This window comes from Scleropages formosus, chromosome 17 (assembly GCF_900964775.1).
Source record: "Scleropages formosus chromosome 17, fSclFor1.1, whole genome shotgun sequence".
NCBI classification, from domain to species: domain Eukaryota; kingdom Metazoa; phylum Chordata; class Actinopteri; order Osteoglossiformes; family Osteoglossidae; genus Scleropages; species Scleropages formosus.
The window spans coordinates 10,270,945-10,282,201 of NC_041822.1; the positions used below are offsets into that span (position 1 = coordinate 10,270,945).

Genomic DNA, 11,257 nt, shown 5'->3' on the forward strand with positions numbered 1-11,257 from the left:
GCAGATGTTAAGGGAAAAATCTGGAATAAACAAACCAGAAGACTTTTCATCATGGAAAACCATTGTTTCTGAAGAGACACTCTCAGAGATCCTATCCCCAGTGGATGAGGTTCTATCATATGGTAGTGCTGAACTCCCACCATCTATAGCTGGGGCTACTGGGTCAAACACGAGCAATTATGTCTTTCTGCATCCGCCTCCTGCAAGTGAAATCATAACATGGACAAGCGAGGAAGACTTTCCTCCTCCTCCTGAAGACCTGAATGAATCTCAACCTGACAGAAGTCCAGTTGAAGACCCATCCATCAAAAGCGAGGACTTGCCATCACTCTCTGAGGATTTATGTATTCCAGTAAATAAAGACAAGTCGCATAGACAGGTACAGAGAGGGATGAGTTATGAGAGATTGAGAACAGACTTTCTAATGACAAATTGTCAGATATCCTCTTATGATGTCAATAAAGACAAGGGTTTTCAGGGCAAAAGTTTTGTTTCATTCCGTACACTTTCCAAAACAGATGAGAATGATGAGTTTTCAGATCCTCTGTCTTCGTTCAGGATAGGTGATAGAGTTCTTGTTTGTTGCTCAAAGCCTGGTGTATTGAAATTTAAAGGAACCACCTCCTTTGCATGTGGATATTGGGCAGGTGTGGCACTGGACAGTCCAACTGGAAACCACAATGGAACCTACCAAGGCGTACAATACTTCAAATGTGATAAGAACTATGGAGTTCTAGTCAAAGCGGAAGAAATTTCTCACGTAATTAATGAGGAAGATAGTGATTTGGAAACCAGGGTAGATGATGATCCCTTTTCAGATGAGGAACCACCCAACGGTGCCACACCAGACCAAGAAGGAATTGGAAAAGCCAAGTATTCTGGAAACAGACTAGAAAATGCAAGTCATGAGCCACCTGGAGATGATTGTTCATTTCCCAAAAATGCATGCACAAATGGAAGTTTACTTGAAGAAATGAACAACAATCCACTCCAGTCTGTTACATTTTCTCACGATGAAGTCCTAATCTTGGAGCCATTCTCTCTCTCCTCGTTGACACTATCCAAATCCATTTTTCATGATCACGTTCAGGATTCAACTAATGAAGCTGTTGTCTTCTCAGAAAAATGTTCATTACCTGATCTTGATGAAATTCTCAAACCCAAAAAAGACTGCCACAAAAAAAATGAACAGCCATGGAACACATCTGTACCTTCTAGTCTGTGTCTGAGAAGAAAGGAGGACGCAGAAGACCCCTGTGTTGACAAGAGAGGACGAGATCCTGTTTCACTTAAATTGCACACTGGCTGCATTTTACCAATTAAGACTCCAGTACAACATGATGATCCCATATTTTATATACCGGATGAAACATCAGTAGGATCCATCAGTAAGTGCCATCACGATCTTGATTCTTTTGTGGAAACATTAGCAGGAAATCTAATTAAGGAAGTAATAATGGAAACTGAAATGATTATGAAGAGACATCGAAGGATGAGAAGGTCCCTCCAAGATGAAAGCCATATTCTTGATCTTGTAAGTAATATACAGAAGTAGAAGTAGTAGTAGAAGTATTTCCTTGCTATTTTGAATTGCTCTTTTTTTAAAATTAGGTAATATGGACTAAACAAAAGATATAAACATATTTGATGTTTTAGTATAACTGCAAAAAAAACCTTTAAAAAATAATTTTCACCATTATAATGCTAACGTACAAAAAAGCTCTTAATTAGTAGTGAGTGCAAAAAAAATCACGTGTTGTGCTTTGATAGTTAAAAAAACCTTTCAAAAAGGTCCTAAAAATTCCAACACCAGCCCTTTGTAGATAAATAATAGGTTTAAGTGAACTTGCTCTTAATTCTTGCCCTGTTTTCATATTTTCACTTTGCAGAATTCGAAAAAGAGAGAAGGTAATCATTCCAGAGCAGAACAATTTGGATTCAATGATCAGTGGCACAGTGCTCTCCCTTCTACAGCAAAACTGAAAGTTAAAGTGCAGGCGCATGATCCTAGAATTGTACACCGGCTGGTTGGTGCTGCTGTCGAGACACTTTATGGTTGTCCACTGAGCTGTGCGCTTGATGTCACAGACGCACCCCACTACCTTGTGGATGAAGAAAGTTGCAAAACTTATCAAAAGGTTTGTACAAAGCTCTTTGCAACTGCAGTAATCAGCAATAATAATCAGAAAGACAGCAAAGTGAAAGTTCCTCTGTTTTAGGTCATATTTGATCTTACATCTGACGTCTTTCATGAGATTTTGGGAGACAATCTGGAAACCTCTGGTTTTCCCAAGAAAACAAACCTGCCATCCTCTCCATCAGTGCTTCAGCCAAGCAAAGCTACTTTCACAAACATTAAGGTAAAACAGGACAATTGTTGCATATTTCACTTAATAAGAAAGTTTCATGACAGGACAGAAGTTATGTATTTCTCAGTTTTTCTGTTTCCATAATAATGATATTTCTTTAGTGTCTCTGCTTCAGATCAAAGTTATTTATATCACATCGTTAAATTATCTTCCTAACTTTCCCTGAGAGTTTTCTAAAATTTTTAAAATTAATTTACAAAAATTTGTACCATTACTTATGACTTTGGAACTGTTGACTTTAAGGGCTTTCTGTGTTCTATATGTAATGTACAAGACAATACAGGATAGCATCATTCTCCCCGAATAAATTTAGTTTTCTAACACACCCAAAAGGAGCAACTCTTTAAGATTCCAGAAAACTTCAGAAGAATAATACAAAATTATTCACATCGGTGTCTTGTTTTAGGCCATGGTTCAAACCGAGGTGCGCCGAGTGCTCAACTTGGACAGGAATGACCTACAAATAAGAGAGATGTTACAAAAAATGTGCAAGTATGGCAAGGCACAGCGGGACAAGGTTGACTACATCCTGGTATGTGGTGAACTAAACCCTTCACAATGGGCACAGTTTTCGCAAGTAGGAACTTCAGCCTCCTGAGTTTTTCTCTTGGCTAAGGCACCTTCTCTGGTCACACATTTAATGCTGTACCCATGATCAGAATAGAAATTAGGGTTATGTCATTAGTTAACTGTAACCTTTCCTGCTGCAAAACATATATTCATTGGAGCAAAAATACTGTTAGATTTCTGTGTTGTGCTGTTGATATGATATGAAATTCCTTTTATAACACTCTGTTCTAACCTTTTTCGTGGGGTGTCTTATTATGTCTTTCTATTTTTTCAGTGGTTAAGGAAAAAGACCAAATGAATGCTACTGGTAATGAATTATGTTGTTGTCTGTGTGGATGTTTAGATTCAAGAGCTTCATAAGGAAGAACCTCAGTGGGTGGATTACAGTCATGACCATCTCGTCGTCAAAAGCAGACTCACCGAGGAGATATTTGAAATCCTTCTGCAAGACACCATCTCAGTTCTAAAACATATGAGCATTCCCGATATTAGTCTTCCAGCTTCTCCTTCAATACTTGGACCAATGGAATAAAATTCACCAGAAACAACTGGCATAATCGCTTTTGAAAACACATCCCTTTTCAGATGCACTTATTTTACTGTATGTTATTAGTCCTTTATCAAGTTTTTTCTTACCTAATATCTCTTATGGGAAAGACGGATTAAAAAGTTCACACTGGGATATTGTAATTCACATTTGTTCTTTCTTGATTAAACTGTGGCCTTGCTCTGTGATGTTATCTTAATCAGTTTTAAAGCCTAAATGTAGCCTAGTCTAGCAAATTGCTAATGCCTTGTTTTACAAATGAGTACGTTTTACAAAAAAAGTCCTTTAAAATTCAGGTTGTGTTTTGCACTGTCAATCATATATGATGCACTCCCATTTTGAGGGTAGGATGGTAACTATGTTTTGTAGTTTTTTGTTTCCTTGGTTTTTTTAACTTCCTTAAATGAATATTTTTGTAAAAAATAAATGTCAAAGTTTAATTTTAAACACTTGTACTTACCTACCTGTCACTTGCCACAAATTAGACCTAATAAAGTGTTTTACACTCTTACCAAAACTATCGTTTCTCACAATACTGTATCTCTGACACTCTGACACTCACATCTAAGGTATAACCTGGTCCTGTAGATTCATTCTGCATAATATCCACCAGACCCGCTTCTCTCTCACAAAATACTTTACACAACTTCTGGTCTAGGCCATGGTGATATTCTGCCTGGACTACTGTGATTCCCGCTGGTCTGGTCTTCTGACCCCGATCATCAACTTCTCCAGCTGATACAGAATGCTGCTGAATGAGTCTGACCTGCCAAAAGTGTTCCCATGTATCTCCGCTTCTCATGTCTTTCCATTGGTTTTTTGTAGCTGCCCACACCCCAACTAGATTCTTACGCTCCTCCAGCCGCTTGGTGGTAACATGGGCAAGAAGAGCTCAAAAATCAAAAGCACGGAGGTTCTTGGTTCTGGCTCCAATTCATATACAGCGGAACCTCGGAACTCGATCAATTCGGAACTCTAACAAGTTGTTTGAGAAAAAAATGTCTCGGAACTCGAACCCATGAACCTTCAAGTTTCAGGCTAAAACCTGTCGGACACATGACACATCTTTTTTTTCCTGTAAAACAAAGGGTGCGTATGAGGCGTATGACTCGATATGAGTCAGTCTTGTCTGAAAAGTCGCTGAGTTTATTTCATGTATTTATGGGTTTTACACTTTTTATTTATGGTTTTAGCATCAGGTATGTATGTATATACCGTAAAATCCCTATTTAACGCCCCTGGAGGCATTACATTTTCCAAAAGGGGGGCGTTTATTAGAGGTCATATGATATACGGTAGAGAAATCGATCATCATTTCTCTCCCTAAAAAGTTTATGCAAATACCACAAGCACATTGGCTATTACCCCCTAGCATCCTGAGTGAAAATGTGCTTGAGAATGTTGCCGGGAGTAGTACTGGCCTTGCTGGATGTGAAATTTTGGACTCTGAATCTGACCACTCACATGTGACAGACGCCGGGGAGGCGTCGGATTACGATAGTCCCGTACATTAAACAAGTGGATTATCTTTATCTTTGCTGTTTACAGTGTGTAAATGTGTTAATACAGTTGTCAATCAATGTCAATGTTTTTCATGGAAGTTTGACGTGTTCAGATAGTTATTAATGTGTTTGTGGATTGTTCCATGTTACAGACTACAGAAGAGAATGGGATATAAAACTTGGTACCGGTAAGTTTTTTTTCTCATTCTTTTCTGATTACTCAAAAAAAAATATACCAGGTTTTTTCAAAAATGGGTGGGAGTGTTAATTAGAATGGGGGCATTAAATAGGGATTTTACAGTATATTAATTTATACTCTATATACACACACATTTTCAGAACCGCTTGTCCCATATGGGGTCGCGGGGAACCGGAGCCTACCCGGTAACACAGGGCGTAGGGGGAGGGGACATACCCAGGACGAGATGCCAGTCCGTCGCAAGGCACCCCAAGCAGGATTTGAACCCCAGACGCGTCGGAGAGCAGGACTGTGGTCTAACCCATTGCGCCACTGCACCCCCTACTCTAAATATATATATATTTAAATTTAAAATTTTATATAAATTCCATTCATCCAATTTCAATAACGGCATGTCCTGAGCAGGTCTGTCTTCTGTTGCCAATTACAGGCCCCTTGTCAATGGAAGTCAATGGTTTTATGTATTTTAGACATCTATAGCAGAATCTAAAGCATTTAAAGAAAGCTGCCCTAGAAATATGATGACAGGAAATTTTAAGTTAATGGAAAATGTATTTGAGTTAACCTGTTTGATGGAATAAACAGTGTTCGGCATGTAGTCTTATTTGCTTACATATGATATGTTTTGGTTTGTATTTAAGGAGTCAGAGTCTGCTCCACATATTTTATCACCATTATATCCAGTGTTACTGGCCAAGTCGCATATTCGGTTATTAAAATATGTTTTGGGTCAGCAATTCTGTTGTGAAAAGTAGGGAGTGAAAAAGATTGTTTTTTTATACAGCAGGGCATGGCAAAACCACACTTGATTTGACTGGAATACCCTACTCATTAATTAGAGAACCTGGCTCCACTTAACCTCTTTTCAAAATGTTATCATCCAAGCGGTCGACATTCTTTTTTTGTCAATGTCCTTGTTTGTTTCAAACATTTGTTCAATAAAGATATGGCAATGTAAAATATTTTGTGTGTAGGTTGAAGTATACAGTCTATTATTATGATTTAGATGAAGGTTAGATTACTTTTAAATTACTTTTGGGTGCCGTTGATGCAGAAATATATATAATTCCAAAGGTTCACAAACTGTATATAAAAGCAAAAAAGAAAAGTTTATTCTGGAACATTTGGGTATTGACAAGCATGCCAAAGACTCTGATGAGCTCAAGGAAGCAATTGTTTCTGCTCATCAGCCTGCAAATGGTTGTAAAGTCATTTTTAAATAATTTGGAATCTATCTCGCTACAATGACAAAGATTTACAAATGGAGTACATTCAAGATAGCTACCAATTTGGTCAGAAGTGGGCAGCAAGTTCACACCAACATCGGACTGTAAGGTGCTCAGAGAAATTTCGAAGAACCTAAATGTTAGTTATAGGCTTCATGATAAATTAATGTTGAATTTCATGAAAGAATGAAAAAGTATGGCTTTTATGAAAAGAGTAGCTATGAGAAAACCCAATCTCACCACATAGACCATTGCAGTATGGCTTAGCAAAAATGCTCCTGAGTGAACCACAACCCTTCTGGGACACTGTCCTCTGGACAGATGAAACCAAAGTGAAGCTATTAAGCTGAAATGCAGACTCAAACACTGTATATTACCCCAAGAACCGTGAAGTACAGTGGTGGATATGATATCAAGCTGTCGCATCAAGCTTTTTTCCTTCAAATTGAATGCTTCAAGTATATTGAAGAACATTTATTTAGTGGAAAGGATAATTAGACTTAACCCAAATCCCATGCAGTCATACGTTAACCTGTGAACATGCAAATTTGTCTTTTTTCTTGTCCAACAATACACAGTTTTTTTGGTGACCTGAAAAAAATTTAGGGGCTAATTTATCTGAAACAAAGAGGTGTAGTCTACAGCCGGTTTTCGATAAATGGACTAACATGGACTCCATCATTGGAACGTCATTTCGTAGGACCCAGCACATAACTTTACCCCCCACTGAAGTCTCACCATGTCCCAGTTTCTGCCTCATCTCCTTTAATGTTTTCAAATTACATACTTTTTCTGACAAATCTTGACTACCAAAAGCATCTCTAGTACACACACATCAAGTGAAACTGCTTGTCCTAACCGGGGCTGCGGCAAGCCGGAGCCTAACCCAGCAACGTAGGGTGCAAGGCTGGAGGGGGAGGGGACACACCCAAGACAGGGTATCAGTCCATCGCAGGGCACCCCAAGCAGGATTCAAACCTAAGTTCCACCAGAAAGCAGGCACAGGCCAAACCCACCGCGCCACCATGCCCCTGCATCTCTAGTATCAAAACCAAATTGTACTTGGTAGCTTAAAAATTCAAGTCCCAGATGTGATAACTGTTTGCTTAAGTTTTGATACCTTATGCTCAGTTTATTCAAAATATCTGTCTTCAGTAAGGAAAAATCTGGAGACCTCTGTTTCTGTCAGCCTATGAGAAATATTTTTCCTGAAGAACTGTTTATCTGATAAAAGGGTTAAAATATCATACTACATCACTGTAAGTTCCATATGTGTTGTGAATCCCATCGTTTCTTACTGTTTTGCTGGACCGCTGTTAAGGTACACAATCTAGACGGATCAATCAACAAAGTTTTCACGTAGTGTAGGATTTTAGTCAAAACATCAGTCATTTTTTGTACTTAATGCAGAATGGGTTTTTGTGATATATATATCGACAAAGGTAACTGGTAAATAATTAGATAAATACATTTTCAAGGGAACCTAATAGGGGATTTTAGCATGTTCCAAGCCATTAAGAGGACATATGTTCTCTTGTTGATACACCTCCTAGAGCATGAGTAAAGTCTTACTTAATATGTTTGACACCTGCCATTTATTTTTACAGATGTTTTCCTGGAATTCACACATTGCTTTGATTTCTGCACTTACATATGCCTGTCCCAGCAATGACCTTGAGGTAAGCGCAGGTAAGGAAGAGAATCATGGACATTCACTATCATCGCCCGCACTTCTTTTTGAAACCATGACAAAACTTAACAAAGAAAAGTGAAATATTCACAGAATATTCATATAATTCAAAGAAATTGGCTGGTATATTTTTTTTGTGGCTAAATTTGGATCTTTTCTCTCCTTTTTGTCAAATAGTCATTCCTTCCGTCATTTCTTTCCTACCATCAAGCTCTTGGAACTGAAACATTAAACTTAAAAAAAAAACTGAAAACATACCTCACACCTAACAAACCCACAGTAACTGAGCCTTGATATCTGCATGAAAATTTTTTTGTCAAAAACACTTGACCCTTCCCTTGTACCATCTTAATTTCACCGTGCCTTTCCAGTTAAGACAATAAAAACTTAAAGAGCTAGAGTAGGTCCGGAGATGGCCGCTCTCAACGTCACACCAAATAGTCTGAGATAAGAGAATCTATCCCAAGGAAATACAAATAAAATAGGAATGCAACTAGAGCTATTGTACATGGAACAGCAAAAACTGCCTGTTAACGCTATCCAGGGCTTCATAACACCATGTGAAAGCAAACGAAGTGCAAAGTAGTAAGGCCAGCACATTTTTTGAAAAAGACAGCTTGCAGCATAGTGGTTAGTACTGCTGCCTTTAGACCTAAGGTTCCAAACTGAAATCATGCCTCTAGCAATGGTACCCTTGAGGAACATCTTTACCCCAAATTATGCCAGTAAAAATACTCAGCTGTAAGAATTAGTAAGTAATTGTAGGTGGAGTTACATCAGAAATGAATTTTGGAGAAAAGTTTCAGCTAAGTGAATGAATGTAAATATCATGCTGTCAGTCCCATCTGTCCTTAGTCAAGCTGGATACCTGATTTGAGGTCATAGAGAGAATAAAGTGAAAGAAAATATAGGCCAGCATAGATTTTGCACCTAAAATGGTTGGTTGATTGTTGGTGAAGCTTTAATCCAAGGGCCTCAAACTAATGGCCCATGGGCCAAAACTGGCCCACAAGATGTTGTAATACAGCTCTCATTATGTTGCACAGAGTAAATGCAATCCAGCCCACGAGTAAACTCATTTGCGTGAAACCACACAAAGACTGAAAAACGCACTTTGCTGTGTCTGCTTTGAGTGCCAGTTATTGTTATCATTATTATACGGTAGGTTTAAATAAGCAATCATTTGAGGATCTGAAATGGATTAATCCAATTTTTTTCTTTGTCCCATTTTACTAGTTGATGATGTAGCAGTTAACAGCATCTATTATGTTACTAATGATCTTTCTCAAAGTATTCTTCACCCTTGCTTGTTTGTAATACAGTAGCTTGACTTTGCTTTTAAGATATTGTAATGACCTGTGTTACTGAAAGTTTGAGCGGGAGAAGGCAATAATTGTAATCGGTTGAATTTGGGTGACGTACAGGGATTATAAGGGGGTGATTGCATCTGCCAGAGGAGAAGAAAAAGGAGAAAGCCTGGGGGGTGCTAAGCAGGCTGGCAAGGCTGGCTTGAGGCACAAGTCCTTGGACTGAGAGCATTATTACCCTGTGTGCCAGTGTTCCAATAAACATTTGCGATGAACACTGCCTGTGCGTCCCTCTTCGCCCCATCAGAACCCAGAGTGCTGTGCGCCACAATATCATTCTTGGCTTATGATTTCCATTTGCTAATGATAGTGTTTGATCCAGTCCTAGGTTCACTTGGTATTCGATGCCAACTGCACACACTGACACACTGAATCACACCACTTGCACCTGGCAACCTGTCTGACCACCACTGATTATAATTATTTAACAATATGCTACTATGACACCTCTATTTAAGCCCCTTCTGCCCACAATGAGAGGAGTTTTACGCGCTACACCTGGAGGAGGTGAGGAGGACCAGGGATCCCAGTTTGAGAGTTTGGATGTCCACGTACAGCTCTGAATCCCTTCTCCCCAATGCCTGACCCAGTCTAAAACAAAATCCAAACAGGATAGTATTACTTTATAGTAACTTTTGTCTATTTACCTGAAGTAAAATAGAAGAGACATGGTGGGACAGTGGGTAAACCTGATGTCTCACAGCTCTTGAGCTCTTTGCTGGGCCTGGGTTTCCATTTCTCTCATTGTGAGCACTGCCAAACCACTTCCATTCCTCCTTTGCGTAAAAGACCATGAGAATGGTTGCCGTCCGTTACATCTGACAAGCTAGCACTTCCATACATAGACTTCAGAAAGTATTTAGACTCCTCCTGGCTCTGATAAGAGGAGCCACTGAGGACTTTTTTTTCCCAAAAACCCAGTTTGGCTAGACTGCCAGCTCTATGAAGTGCCTTGGAGAATTTCTTCTGTTTCGCAATGATGGAGGCCACTGTTCTCTTGAGAATCTTCAAATTATTGCTGTTTTTGTGCCTTTTTCCAGATGTGGCAAAATCCTATTTTTAGAGGTCTACAGGTAGTTCCTTGGACTCCATGGCTTGGATTTTACTCTGTCGGGCACTGTAAACTTTGGTACCCTATAATAAAGACAGGTGTGTGCCATTCTGAACCATAACCAGTCATATGCATTTGCTAAATGTGGACTGCAATCAAGTTTTAGGGAATGTTCAAAAGAAACAGGGTGCATCTTAACTCAGTTTGTAGTGTCACAGTAAAGAGTAAAAAAAGGGTCTGCTTATAAGAGATTTTCAGATTTTGTAATAAATTTGCAAAAAAAATCTAAACATGTGTTTTTACTTTGTAATTGGGGTATTATGTCACTGAAGGTTAAAAAAAAAAAAAAAAAATCATTCCAGCTACAAATACGTCCTCAACAAAAGAAAGTGTGTAAAAAGTGCGGTTCGAATACTTTTTGAAGATATAGTTACAAGAAAAAAAAAGACAATAATATATAATTGCCAAGTTGCAGAACATATCTAAACATCCTGGTTCCATAGTGTAGTGGTTATCACGTCTGCTTTACACGCAGAAGGTCCTGGGTTCGAGCCCCAGTGGAACCAGTCAATTTTAGTGGGTACGTATAAGGGCTGTTCCATACAACATACAAGGATTCTCGGTTCGAATCCCTTTAACGATTCTGTACAGAATAATTACAGGGATATAAAGAATATCTCTAGTATTTTTTGTATTGAGAAAAGCCTAAATACTGACAATGGCAAAAACTCCGCTG

General features: G+C 38.7%; 1 non-coding gene across 1 annotated transcript; it reads left to right on the forward strand.

The window, feature by feature from the left end:
• Nucleotides 1-11,014: 11,014 nt before the first annotated feature.
• Nucleotides 11,015-11,087, forward strand: trnav-uac (transfer RNA valine (anticodon UAC)). The gene has a single exon. It is a non-coding gene; the product is annotated as a tRNA-Val (tRNA).
• Nucleotides 11,088-11,257: the final 170 nt, after the last annotated feature.